The following is a 14,164-nucleotide window of genomic DNA, read 5'->3' as shown; positions in this document are numbered from 1 at the left end:
CCAAGTGTTATGTAATGTGTATGCCACTGATGCACGGTCATTAAAAATACTCGCATAAATGTTAAAGGAAGGCTTGTGTAGTCAATTATTTGAAATCACAAGCATCCTAAACAGTACGGGTTTGTGCAGCTAGAGCCTTAACAAAGTGTGCTTGGGCAAAATCCTGTCTCTGGTATCCTGCTGGGAAGGGGAGTAGGAAGCTGTCAGCGCCCGTGGAGGCTGTTTTTGAGCGTATGCGACCGTACCTGGAATTTTCAAGCTTTCCCGTGTGAGAACTAGTGTTTCCTGGTGTATTTTCTTGTGCAACTGTTGGGTATTTAAAAATCTTAATTTGTCTGAGTCTGGGTGGTGGTGCTAGCTTCATCTGTGGCTAGTTATAGGTGATGCCAATTTGTAATCCTTTACAAGTGTATTTAAAAAAAAGAGAAAAAGAAGCTTAAATGCTAATAGCAGTGAAAAATCTGTTCAGCGTGTAGCATGTGTGAAGAAAGCAGGCACGCACGTTGGTCTGTGTAGTCTTCGTCAGATGAGCTGAGGGCTTTTAAAAATCTGTTCTAATTTTTATGCTGTATGTGGAATGGCTAATCCCATAAAAGCCTCGCACCTTTTGACAGATGAAACGCTGCTGTTCTTAACTTATTTGAGCAAAATATTTTTATAGACGGTATTAGCTCTGTGGCTCCAAGGGTAATGCAGTCCTTATACGAGAAAGATCTTGCTTTGATCTGACAGCTTTCAAGATCCATTTCCAATCACTGAGTTCCATTAACTCTGTTTATAATGGCGCCCTCAGACTTTTTTCTGTTTATGTGACTCTTTAGGGTGTTAACATTTCTGCGTATATGAGTTCTCTTTAATAAACTGAAGGAGTAATTGGGGTCAGAAAAGGAAATAATCCCGTTAGAAGGTATTTTGGGCTCCAGAATTCTTCCTCTTGATTCTTTAATGTTTTCCCCAAACTGTGGGATGTAGAGAAATTCTCAAATCACCACCAAAGTAGGACAGTGGGGCAGGGTGGTGTCTGTACAGTTAATTTCGGGAATGTGAAATGACTGCAACTTGCTGGCCATGAGTGTCGTGGAGGAGAGGAAGGGAGCAGCCTCTTCCGCGTTGTCGCAGCCTTCAACGTGACGTGGTCCTGCGTCCGTGGGGCGCGGTGCGGGAGCCCTGTAGCTCAGCAGCACCCTGTGCAGGAGCTCGGGCAGACGATGGGTGACGGCCGTCAGCGGGAACAGCCTCCCCTCTCCCTCCGCGCCTGCTCTCTGCGTGGCACCGCCGGCGTCTTGCCAGACCTCACGTGTGAGAAACCGTCCTGGGTTTTCCTGCCCCTTTCACTTTTGGTAGTGAAAAGGCGTGAGCTCCTAAAGAGGACTTCTGAAACCTGTGTCTCTTCTAGTTCATTTCCATTTTCTTAAGTTCATCATGTGCATAAGTTGTTCTACTCGTTGCGGTGTAGCCGTTGTGAAATTGCAGTCTGCAAAGGCTGAAGAATTGGGAGATGCTACCCCAAAGTGAAGAAGCAGTGTGCAGTAGTCCTTAGTGTTGCGGAGTAGCAATGACGGAGCGTGAATTAGCTGTTGTAGTCAGAAGAAAGTGATGTTTTTTTCTAGGTCAGGGTTGAAGGCACTGTCAGGGTGGTGATGTGAAGCATATATTACTGTCTGCGTTGTCCCTGCCATATGGATGTGTGCAGTACTGCCCTTGGCATTCATGCATTGAATTATTTATCCTCTAAAAATCTGTAGGCAGCTTTTCTTCCCCTGTCTCTAAGAAAACCAAACTCACCTGATTAGTATTTTTAAAATAAATCTTCCACTGTAAGTCATTGCAGTGGCAGGAGCAAACTATTGATTGTACACTGCGTTTGTATTAGTAAACCAAAGGTTACAACATTCGATATTTTGTGGAAACATTGAAATATTAATTCTGCTGGTAGGTGCAAGAGTGTTCATGCCAGCACTGGGTTCGTATGTGACTAAAATGCATTCCTGTTTCTTCTTTAGCAACAAAATGTACAGGCTTTGAAAATGGAAAGGGTAGAAAACTTTTTAGGATGTGTAAAAGAAGCTTTGTCTCGGCTATGTACTGAGGGAACTGATGTTTTTCTTGCATAGGAGCAGCGAGAAAGCATCTCCTGTCCTTTTGCGTTGTATAAGAAAAATGTCCAGGTGGTCCTTGTTTGAGTGGAGGGCTTCAGGTCCTCAGCTGAGGACATCGGCGTCTGCAGGGTGTCACGGTGGGGTGGTTAGATGGCTGTGGGTGATCAGGGGAGGGAGGAGAGGCAAACACTGAAGGAAGCTGGCTCTGTCTTTTTTTTTTTTAAGAGACTGACAGCTTTGCAGTATAGAAAAGTTCTAAAATAATTTACCTTTAGAGCAGCATAAAGCTGCTAAAATTGTGTCACTGGCATGGCAAAGAAGGGCAACGTTACCCTCTAAAAAATTCACCACAATCCAGAGGCAGCTTGTCCCTGAAGGCTTGACAGCCTGTGCAGCAAGAGGCTGAAGAGCTAGGTTTTGAAAATAAATACTGTGCTGCTCTGAATATCTTGGTATGAAATGAAAATACGTGTAATTAAGAACTCCTAAAAAATACATTAGATAGCTTTAAAGGAGTAAGGTGAATGGAAACACCATTATTAAGTATAAAATGCTTAACTGCAGTTGATGGTGCGTCTTCATTTTAAATAAAGCACACATGAAAGTGCTCCCCTCCCCCTGAGCACAGGGCGTTATCAGCTTATCTGGGCAGGAGTTCAGAGCCATAAAAACTATATCCTGCTTACACCTTCCAGCCTATCCTATGACCTGCTCTGTGTAAACAAGTTGTACCAGGAGCTCCAAATTACTAGTAAGTAGCTGCGTTTTCTGCAGGCTGGCTAGGTCCAGGAGGAGCCAAGATAAAGTTCCAAGAAGTTCACTGTTGGGAATGGTCTCCTGATAGCTGCCTTCTACAGGGAGGAGGTAAGAGATCTGATATCCTGCTGGCTCTGGCAGTGAGCGTATCCTATGAAAAGCAGTAATCTTTTGGGTAGACTTTACACTTTCTGTCTGGTGTTTTCCATATTATGCACGATGATGGCTGTTGCAGATTGTGAAATGTCAGTGTTGTCGTAACAACACACACTGCTTGCCGCACCGACTGTCGTTCTGCCGTTGCGTCAGGTCTTGGATGGACTGAAGATGTAAGCCTATTTATAAAGTATTGCTGTAGTTACATCTTTAGATAGATGGATGAGATTAGCCATGCTGATGCTGGGAAGAGATATAGGTAGATGCGGGGAAGGGGTGTGTGTGTGGGGAAACAAACATCCTGCTCATGGCTGTGCTATGGTTGTTTAAATACCGCTGGGTGAGCTGGTGCTCTAGTTACAGTGTTTGGCTGCTTCCCATAGCTAGCTGTCTCCTTGGTTTCATCTTGCAGCTACGCACAGGCAGATAGGTTTATCCGAACTAGATCGTGGGTCTGTGATGAGCAAGCCCGGCTATCTTTGTGTGTAAAACTTTACCTTTCTGAGCAGTCCAAGAGTTGAATGCGCTAGCCAGGTTTGACGATGAAAACCTGCACTCCTTGAATGTTGACCTTTGACTCCAACTCGTGTGGTTTTTTCCTCCTATCAGCTCAGAAAGGATATGTGAGAATATGCTAGTTTTGAAAATTAGGGTAGCTGGTAACTGCTATATCTTCTCTAGTTTCCTTCCTTGCTGTAGCCTGTCTCTTGGTGCACGTCAGGGTACTGCGCAGTGGCTGTCCGGTCTCTGGTCTGTTTGATGCTCTCCATTTTGCCAGCAGCCCAGAAGCCTTCTGGCTTTCTGACCGGGATCTGAGGTGCCCTGCATTACTCAGAGCTGCTCTCTGTTGTGGGTGATGGTGGTGAATTAAATCGCCTTCCCCTATGATCAGCATTGGTACCAGGGTGTTAAACTTGTTCTGTGGTGAGAGCTGAATTGCCTTTGAGTTAGCCCTCATACCAGGGAGACGAGATCAGACAAGAAGTCAACTTTGTGGCTTTTTCCTGGTGTGCTGAGTAGGGCTCCTTAGTTAGAAAGCTACAGGTTGTAGTCTTAAAATGCTGAATTTACTTCTGCAGTCTGTTCTGTCTGCTAGCTTCCCCTACTTCACCCACCATAATATTTCTTCTCCCTTCTGTCTGTCCCTCCCCCTTCCCGGGAGCCTCATCTGATGGAGGTTCTGCTCGGCTCCCTGCTCTCGCCTTGGTCCTCCTCATCCAGGATTCTTGTCTCTAATTTTAGCGTGTCTGCCTTTTGATGTTCCCTCCCATCTGTTCCTGCCTTTCTCCTTTTCTCTGAGATCATCCTGCATCTTCATCTCCCTCTCAAGAGCTGGGCCTTGTTTTTGCATGGTGGGAGGAAAGTGCTTGAAAATGGGAGTGAAGCTGCGGTAGCGTTTAGAGGTGAAGGATCTGAGGGCGTGGAGACTTCTGCCAGGGGTGAGAGTTTGGGGTGCTGGCAGCGTTGGGTCTGCTGTTGCATGCCTGTTGTGGTTAGCACTAATGGCTCGTTACTTCTTCTGCATCACTGTCACCACCTATTGTCTCTGGTTAGATCAGCTCTTTGAATCTTTGTCTTAGTGATCCGTCCTGTATTTGAACGATGGGGCTCTTTTCCACAGGCAGAATTTACTCTTACGGAGCAGTGCAGGTAATTGAAATCCACAAGAATCCTTCTGATAGTCTCTTCAGAGTCGTTATCTTGTCCGTCTGGTGCTAATTGACTTGATGCAGCTTGCAACAGAGAAGGGTGCATGGGAGGTCTGCTGGCAACGTTGCATCCTTAGTATCGCCTAGGAGCCTGCCTTTCCCCTGAACCACCTGCCGTTTGCTAGGACACGAAAGCTGCAAGCTGCATGGTTTTCTCTAGAATTTTACTTCATGTTAGCGTGCATTTGCTTACATTTACAGAGAAAATGACTTTTCTAATGCGGATGCATTTTGTCACAGTAAGTCAGTTCTCCACAAAAGGATGTGGTGCACATCAGCAGAAAGCAAGGTACCTGACCTGATAGCTCTGGTGTCCGGAAAGGTAGCTTGCCCTGGTGGGATTCATCTGCTTGAAGACTGATGGGGATGGTGTGTGTACACATAATCTGATTTGTGCACAGAATATAAATACTTGCTGTTGCAGACATGCAGCCTGTGGTTTTAGAAGTTCTTTTGTGAAAACAACACTCAACCCCTCTACCACTGCAGCAAGGAGCTTCAGTAGAAACCCAATCCTAGCAATTAGTGAAGGTTTTAAAAGGAACCTAGCAACTGCTACTGTAGTTCGATTTGCAGATATTTTTTTTTCCAGTCTAAGGTTTGTAGCTGTTTTCTTTGCGTTGTACGGAGATAGTCTGCATGTCTCTGTAGAGAGGAAGGTGGAGGGAGTCGTGGTTGTGCTGAGATCAGCGACTAAGTTGAAATGATAACGGTAATGCTGCTGTGGGCTCTACAGCAAACAATTCTCGGGGAAAGTGGAGCATGACTGGAATATATTTGGTGGTATGTGAATTTGGTGTTTGTGGGTAACCTGAGCTCACCTGTGAAGAGTTTTGTTACCCAGATACTTTCTGACCTAACTTGCTTTTGTCAACAGTCGCACCAAATGATTAACGAATGATGCCTTCCAGGAGTGTGGTTATGTAAAATGTTAATATGCTGCATTTTTTCAGATCAGCTTTATAACGTGTGCAGGGCTTTAAGTCGAACTTCAAAGAAGGTAGTTTGCTTTATGGTTGAACCTATGAGCAGTTTTATGTACAGGGTGGAGTGAACTTGTGGAGAATATTGCAGTTTTCCCACTGTCATAAAAAGTTATGATCCTCATGATTCAAGTATTGTTCTGTACGTGGAGGCAAGAGACAGATGCAGAGGTCAGTGGGAGCGTGTTCGGAGTAAGTTCAGATGTGCCAGCGGAGTGAATGCAGTCTTCTGTGTTCCCAGCTCACTGAAACGGGTTCAAAAAGTGCCTTGTGCTCTTTCTGGGTCTTCCTAAGAAACCTGCACCTGTGTTACTCGCGGAACAGGCAGACCATTTCCATGGGAAAGGAACTTGGCAGGGGGAACCGTGAAACGCGGCTGAGAGGGGTGCTTTTTTCCAATGCAGTATTTTAAACCGTTCTTAAAACGTGGCGCTTCAGAGTGGAAAAGGGACTGTAAGTCACTTTATAACCTACTTTCTTTCTTTGGGCTTTTCTTTGGGGTACAAGCCAAGTGAGTTAACGAAATAAATAAGTGGCTGCCTCTTGAACGAGCCTCATTCCAATTAACTTCACTCGTGCTTCAGAAGATATTTAAAAACTGAAATATGTTCCCTAAAAAAAGGACTGCTTAGGCTAAGTGATCATGGTGGGAGAGTAGGATAACCTTTTAAAGCCTTAATTGCGGGCTTTTGTAAAAGTATCTGACAACGGGTTCTCATTGACCCGTGCTGCTTTTAAGCCGTGGTGAGGTATAAGACTCTCCTACTGTAGAGTCAATGCCACAAATTCTGAGGTATAAAACACTTTTCAGTTTTCAATAAGTAAGTTATAGCTGATTAAAATAAGTCACTATTCCAGTTTCAGTCAGATCTCTATAAATATTCTGAGTGACTTAGCCTCTCGTTTAAAACATTTTCTCCTGGGATGAGGAGGTATAAATGTGCTCTTTGTTTGCAGCCAGGAAAATTAAAGGATCACAACATTCAAAAACGTACACGTTAGATCTTCTGAAAAACTGTTTCTTAAAGAATGTATACTATATCTAAATGTGCAGATACCTTTCTTAAGGTGGTTTGTTTTCTATTCTGTTAGCTTGAAGAATTTTATTCTGAATGCGTTAAAACTTGAAAAAAAAAAGACTATAATCCTTATCTTTGGATGATCCATTAGCTGTTACAGGCTGCCTTTTATTTATTTTTGTAAACACATGTGTGAATGTAAACATTTTATCCAGAATGGCCTTGCAAATGTTCTTGCATTAACATATATTGTCATGGAGAATAATTTTCATTTAACTGTAATTTGCTTTATATTTTCCTCCCTGGTTGCCATAGAAACGCAGTCCGATGTGGCAGTGACTACTCACAGGAGCTGGGTTATGCATTGCCTTTATAATGGACCTCTGTTAATCATGCTGCAGTTTTCACTGAAGGAACCATGATTATTTGCAGGAGGCACTTTATTTATATAAACTGCAAGACGCCTGTGGTACCTCAGCTTAATATTCAGAGTTATCAAGGGTGCTTTTCTGTTCTGCAGAAGTTTTGTCATAAGAACTGTCTATGTATTACGATGATTGTGGAATTGATATATATTTACTTAAATTTAATGTCAGTTAGACTTCATGTTCAATTTTCATTTCATTTGCTGTAATAGCCTAACTAGTAACGCTCTTTCCTATGGTTCAGTTTAAGCTCTTAAACGTTTGAAACACAGCAATGAAACATTTGTTATCCTTATCTGTGCATAAAAAGTTGACTTGCTTTTTGTAATAATGTGTGTGTGTCTTTCCGGTGGTGGCTGCAGCCAGGCAAACCCCTTCTCTTCCACCCCAAGCTTTGCACCTAAGAACAGCGAGCTTTGTCTAACAGAGTAATACCAAAGCACTTAATCATGCATATAAGGGAAAAATGTTTCCTTTTGGCTAAGAGCAGATTAGGAGGGGGGTGAGGATGGATTTTAGTCACATTTGCTGCCTGCCTGTGGATTTTGGGTCTGTTTTGTGCCTCTCATTTTTGGCTACCTTGTCTATGTCTGCCTCATGCCACGGCTGCTGTTCTTCTGAACTGTGCCCACATTTCCCTTTGATTTACTTCCACTCAGGAACCCCTGGGCTCAGAAAATGCAGATGTGAGCGTTATATATGTCCACTGCAGCTGGCGGTAGGAAGCTGATTTTACAGCTGAAGGTAGCGGGGCCATCCCAAGGCAGAGGTGATTTAGGGCTTTAGATACTACCCCGTGTTGCAGTACACACGGTAGCATGGTGGTGGGATTTGCCCTCATCTGAGGGGGCCTGGGGGCTGTAGTGGATCCCGTAAGCGTGTAGGAGTGGGTGCTTTCTTTTCTTTACTGTGAGTTCGAGGGTAAAGTACAACATGATGGCAGTGGTAGGTTAACGGTTGGACTTGATGATCTTAAAGGTCTTTTCCAACCTAAACGATTCTATGATTCTGTGATCTCCAGGAGTATCTGTGTGCAGATGCCTGACATTTTAGGACACGCTGAGAAAATAGGAGGATGCTGATCTCTGCCTTTGTCGATGGCTTGTTGAAACCTTGGAAGGACCTGCCTTCCAGCTACCGAGATAAGAATCATGGTGGCATCGGTTCAAACTGAACTCGTCAATTGGCAAACGATTCATTTTTGCTTAATGGGATGAGCTAAAGGAGAGAAAATCAACCACATGGGATTCTCTTTTGTCTGTGTACTTTCATGGCAGAAACCTTAAATTGTAACTTAAAGACATGAATTTTACTTGCCTCCCGAATCGGATTCCTGAAAATGAATTTTTAGTTTGGTTTTAGGTCTTAAAGAAAATTTGTATGTTGGCCCTTTCTTTCCTGCTCTTCGCGGTTTACGCCAATTGTCGGTTGCGTAAGTCCGGATTACTCCAGCACGTGGATGCATTCAGATGCATATGGTCTCACAGTTATTTCTTGGTACTTTACAGAAAGAATTGAGTAACATTTTGTTCTGTAATGCAGCATTAAGAAACCAAGCATTTTTTTCCTGTAATGGCGTATAAACAAGTAGTGATAACATCCCTTTTAAAGTGTTTGGAGGAGGTAGGGCTAAGGAGGGGAGGCAGGGCTGAATCAAGCTTTATTTTTCTTATACCTACACACCATATTTAAGTACAATTTCCATGAAAGCTGTGAGCTATTATAAATGAACTACTTTTTGAGGTGTATAAGCACAGTGTGGTGTGTGTGCTGTGGATACGGAGTAGCCGCGTTAATAGATGTTATTCACCTCTGTTCCCCTTTGCGTATTTCTGTGTCTTTCGCTGTGTGATGTTGGTGCTCTTTTGCTGTTTACAAGAGGCAGATGTGATTCGTAGTCAAAGGCCAATCTAATTTTAATAAAAGAATGAAAAATGGCTTGGCTGTAATCAGGACTTTTGGGTCTCATGTAGACTTTTTGCATTTTTCCTCCTTTTTTTCTACATTTTGTCACACAAATGCTCAGAATTGACCATTAGTTTGTGTTCTTCAGTGACATATTTGGGATACTCAAAAGTGCCTCTTCGAGGGGGGCAGAAGAATCATTCTGACAATGCAAGCATCTCTAAGCTGTCAGATGGGACAGTCAGACTTGCTGGCAATTTATTAAATAATGAACACTTACTCTCTGTAATTCATAATTTTATCTGAATTTTATTCCATTTTTGCTTAACTTCAGCTACCCAAAAATCAGCTGTTCCACACCAAATGCTTTATAATTTGGAAGTATTTTATTTGAGAGTTAAGTATTAAAATACGTACTAGCACAAGAAAATGTTAGGAAGCAATTTTTTGAGCTGGTGTTCAGTTGGTATTTCCAATATCGTAGGAACAGCCTCATATGGGAATGAAGGTAGAGGTGTGTGATGGCTGTTTAGCCTGTGGTGCAAGTCAAGGGGATGTCATTATATTGATTGGGCATAGCTGGGCAGTCTGCTTAACTAGTTTAAAACAAACAAAAAACCCACATGACCCTGTAGTCTGTATATAAATGGGTGCGTATGATGGCTAACTTGGAGACAGCTTATGTTTTTTGATTTCTTCCCAGGCCTGAGGCAGCTATCTCAGCAAACCTTTGAGGTGTTTTTTTCCAAAGGTGCGGTCCTGAATGGTTGCTCGATGAATTGCAATGTGAGCACAGTTGTAGGTATAAACTAATGCATGTGGTGACTAAGTTACCTTTTGTGGACTCATTGAATAGACTCTTTTACTTGATTACTGGGTTAAACATTTATTCGTTAGGATGAGAAGATCAGAGTGGCTTTGGTGGCAGAGAGTATTTGACTCTTTCTGAAGCTTCACTTTGAGAATATTTTAAGGTTCACTTACTTGCACTTGGGTTTGGTCTGACAGCTAATACGTTACCTTATCAGAAGTCATGAAAAAGTGTTAATTGCAGATAAAACATTATAAAGCCAAACTGTTGTTCTACTGCCTCCTTTTCTTGGACACTTGGGTTGACTTTGAGCCTCTTTGGGTCCCATGTCGTGCCTTGAAGACAGCATTGGATTTCACTCGGTTAATTGTGCTAGGGATCTGGAAGGGAAGCGTGCTTTCTAGCACAGCCTGGACATGGTGCCGTTACCAAGAAAATGGTGCAAATCAGGATGAGATGTGGGGCGGTGGAGAGTTCGGAGGAGCTGCCTTGTGTGCAGTCGTGGGAAGAGGGATTTCTTCAGGGAGTGGGTGAATTGTTTCCTTCTGCTCTGAACAGCCTCTTAATGAACTGCCCTCTCCAGGGTGTGGAGAGATTAACCTCCCACGGCTAACTTCAACCTGGGAGACTTCCACCATATTGCTGCCTTCAAGTGTTTGTATCTAAAAATACATTCGTGCTGCTGCACAACGGGCTCAAGGCACGTTAATCCTTTTTTCTTTAGGAAGGAGACTTGTGTCACTAGATGAACTACTGCATAAATTGTATTTCTGCTGTGCAGTATTACCATTTTTCTTCTTCCAACAGAAAAATGTGGTGGAAATAATTGTTCTGGTTGGAATTCCCTTTCTGACAACAATAGCAGAAATGGGGTGGGGTTGTTTGAAAATGTTTAATGATGAAAAGTTTTGGAGGAGCAAGCTCTCCCAAGCTGCACAGGCTTCACCCCGTGATTCGTCTTTACTGTTTAGTCTTCTGCAGAACTGGCAGCATTCTCGCAACTGGCTGTTTGAATAGTTTTGACCACTTCTGTCTCTTCTAAGCACAACTGTTTAAGAATGCTTTGCCTGTATTGGATCTCGCTTGCTCTACTACATCTCTCATTCAGCTGCATTCATTTGGTTGTAATTTAGTACTACTTTTTCTTGGGGTGAGGAAGAATGAAAGCCTACGAGGCCAACACCTATAAGCAGTACTTGGAGTTATTGCTACCTCTGTGTGTAATGATTCATCTCGGAGGCAGACAGCTTGCTGCCCTCAATACCTCATTGTAGTTCCAGACAAATTCAGATGTTGTGCTTCAGCGTTTCTGGCTTACAAAGTCTCAGCAGTGATGCTTCTGTTTATTGTAAGGCTTTGTTTCTAGGTAGCTTTGGAGACTACTTCATGGTAGCAGTAGCACAAGGGCTAGTTTAGACACAGCGCGGATAGCTGTAGGTGAGTTTACTGCCTTGTGTTGAACGACTTGGTAGCTGATATTCCTGCAGCGAGTTGTAACTTGAATTCTTGCTGTTTGTGCCACTGGGGAAGCTGCAGTGGGGCGTTTGAGGTCTGGGATATAAACTGACTTGCAGCAAACATTGCGTAAGCGTGTGTAGCTTTGGTCTCAGCGCTTACTGTGTGTTCCTAAGAGAGACGCAGTTTTTACCTCTCAAGCTATTTAAGATTCAAAGTGTATTTTCCTCCTTTCATGTTTGGCTTACCTTGACTCATTTTGATACAGGAGCTCACCTGCTGCATCTGCTAGACTTTTATCTGCTACACCTGCCTGTGTTTTCCCAAGACCTGCTGTTGATGCTAATCAGCAATAGGGCTCAGTCACAAGCTACTTAGACAACCTAAACCATTTATAAGGAAACTTTATTTAAAATGTGGATGGCATTAGAGGGACTCAGGCTTAAAATTAGAAACTGTTTACGATGCACAATTGTAGTTGTTTACCTTGAACCATAATTATCGTATTTCCTGAGTTAAAAACGTCACGTCAGCTTGCTGAAGCAAGATTTGATGACAAAGGAATTGTTTTTAGCCACCAGCAGAGCAAAGAACACTTCAAATGTGTGTCTAAATATGATTTTATAACCTAAAGCATAGCACACTCAGGATTTTAAATTGGCTCTGGAAGTCGCGTGGGCTTATGGGTAGGCCATTTGGCCGGGGATCAAGGGACTGGGTTTAATCCTAACTCCCTGTCCTTTTGTCCTCTGAGCGTTTTCCTTGCCACCCTCTGTGCTGTTTGTTTGGATGGCGATGTGTTTGAAGGAAGGATATGCCCTTTCACTAGGTGTTTGTAGATTTTCTTGAGGTGTGGTGCCATGGCATGGCCAGAGCCGGTTCACCGCTGCTGCGGGGGGGGAGGCTCCCCACCTTCCCTGGGCGAGCGCTGCCTCTTCCCGGGGCGCACGAGCCAGTTCAGCCCCTTCTGAGATGGGAGACCAGTGGGCAGAGGAAGATGAGTAGGTTTTCTGCTGGGCTGGCAGGTTATGCCGATTTATGGACAAGCTCCAGAAGCAGCCCAAGGGAGAAGCGGGGGATCCAGCAGCTGAGCAGGGACAGATCTGCCTGCTCAGCTGTAACCGGTTACTTCACCTGCAGCCCTCGAGCTGCTCCTGGGGAGCTGGGGTACCACTAACGTACACAGACAGACATCCGACTTCCTTATTCTGTTATTTAGTAATGCTCTCCGGTGAGTCTTTGTGGCTGAGGTGGCCTGTGCCCTCCTCTTGCCATTTTCCAGACCTGCTGTCTGTAGCTAAGTGAGACTGCAGCAGCCGGCTGCTTCGTCGCCGTTACCTGGTGCTGCCAGGGTGTTCATTTTTCAGGAGAATGGAAAATGGGAGGGGAACAACTTCTTTAATGATGGCAACTGCTACTTAAACCTGTTCAGGGCTTATAATGGAAGGGGAAAAAAATAATCAGTGGAAGCTGTAGGTGCTTTCAATTTATGTGGTATTTTTAAAGAATCTCTTTTTATTCTGACCTTAACTTGCCAGGACCTAGACAATAGGGGAGAGATGCCGTGTGTAAATCAAGGAGGTGCTTCCTTTACCGTTTCTCCTTGCTATGTAATTTGAGGTGATTGTAAGGCACTTGTCGTAATTCTGGAAGCTGAAGACTTGAGCGCATTTTAACAACTGCATTTTTCACATCGCTTTCTGGGGACCTCTTGGGTCATCAAGCCAGGTCTGCTGCTATGGCAGGTAACGGTGCCATCTAGTCCTTGTAATGGCTGTACATATCTGTGTGTGAGCCTTTGAGCGAGACCTGCATGTTCTTAAGAAAAGAAACGCGTATCTGCGTTGTTGAATTCTGCGGTTGTAATGTTCGTGTGACTACACGGAATTTTCTTGGCTGAGGAGGTTGTATACCGCCGCTTGGAGCGGGGGATCATGCACTCCTTGGATGAGCCTGCTCTGTTTTCTCCCTCTTTGAGAGAGACTATGTGTATGTTCTTGAAGGCTGAACGGTGACTTCCTTGACTCCTTCTTGGCTAATTAGTGTGTTTTAAAATGGGATGCCTGCATCCTTTTCACAAATCAGCTTTCGGAAAGGAAAGGAAATAGTTTAGTTATTAATAGTAACCTGTATCCAATTTGTCACTGAATGCATGGTTGCAAATATCTGAGACTGTAAAGGTGACAAATGTGTCTGTCTGTCACTCTTTTCCTTCTGAAGAATGGTCTGTATTTTCTCAATGTGTTAAAATTAAGCACGGAGTAAGAAATTGCAGCCTATTTATTTTTAAGTAAAGTGGTGCTCTTCCTAGCCTAGTAGCATTGTTAACCCCCCTTCCTTCCCTTAGGAGAACTTACAAAGGGAATTTGAGTGGAACGGATAAGTAAAGGGCTCAGTAAAGTTACAGGGGAGGTATTCAGTCTAGTGATGGGAAGTATGTCTTTGTCCCACTTCAGACTTGTATTTAGGAGGAATGAAAAGGAGAAGGTACCTGAAATACGACAGCAGCTGTGATCTAATTTTAAATTACTGGTTTAATTCCAGAGAACATACTACTTGTCTTCATTGGGTTGTTGAAGGCCAGCATCTTGGAGCTTAATTAGGACAAGTTGAAGCTTCAAGATTTTGTAGCTTGGCTTCATTCTGTTCAGCATGGTGGGGTTTTTTTGAGCTCTCAAATATGGACAGTACTTTTGTCTGTCTTCAGAATTAACTTTTAGAGTGTCCCTTTTGATGGCGTATCAGCATATTCTTTATCATGCATCTTTTAGACCTCAAATGGTAGAAATTCCCCTCCGTGGCTGGGGGTTATTTTTGTTTTTAAGTGCAGGTGGTAAGTTTCTAGG

General features: G+C 43.5%; 2 protein-coding genes across 17 annotated transcripts in view; one reads left to right on the top strand and one right to left on the bottom strand.

Moving 5' to 3' along the window:
• The window catches only part of LOC142087402 (protein CBFA2T3), a 305,429-nt gene that overhangs the window by 4,421 nt on the left and 286,844 nt on the right, over positions 1-14,164 (top strand). For 4 of the 16 annotated variants that reach the window (XR_012675443.1, XM_075161626.1, XM_075161617.1 and 1 more), the window contains exon 1: positions 2,980-3,184. The exons of 5 other annotated variants lie outside the window; for them this stretch is intronic. The gene's annotated coding sequence lies outside the window, so the exon portion shown is untranslated. 7 more of the 16 variants (XM_075161627.1, XM_075161604.1, XM_075161602.1 and 4 more) reach the window with 3 other exon arrangements.
• Positions 1-14,164, bottom strand: part of LOC142087404 (large ribosomal subunit protein eL13) — a 192,603-nt gene that overhangs the window by 53,153 nt on the left and 125,286 nt on the right. The gene's annotated exons all lie outside the window — the stretch shown is intronic.

This window comes from Calonectris borealis, chromosome 12 (genome assembly GCF_964195595.1).
Source record: "Calonectris borealis chromosome 12, bCalBor7.hap1.2, whole genome shotgun sequence".
NCBI lineage: Eukaryota > Metazoa > Chordata > Aves > Procellariiformes > Procellariidae > Calonectris > Calonectris borealis.
This window is presented reverse-complemented; position numbering and strand designations above follow the sequence as displayed.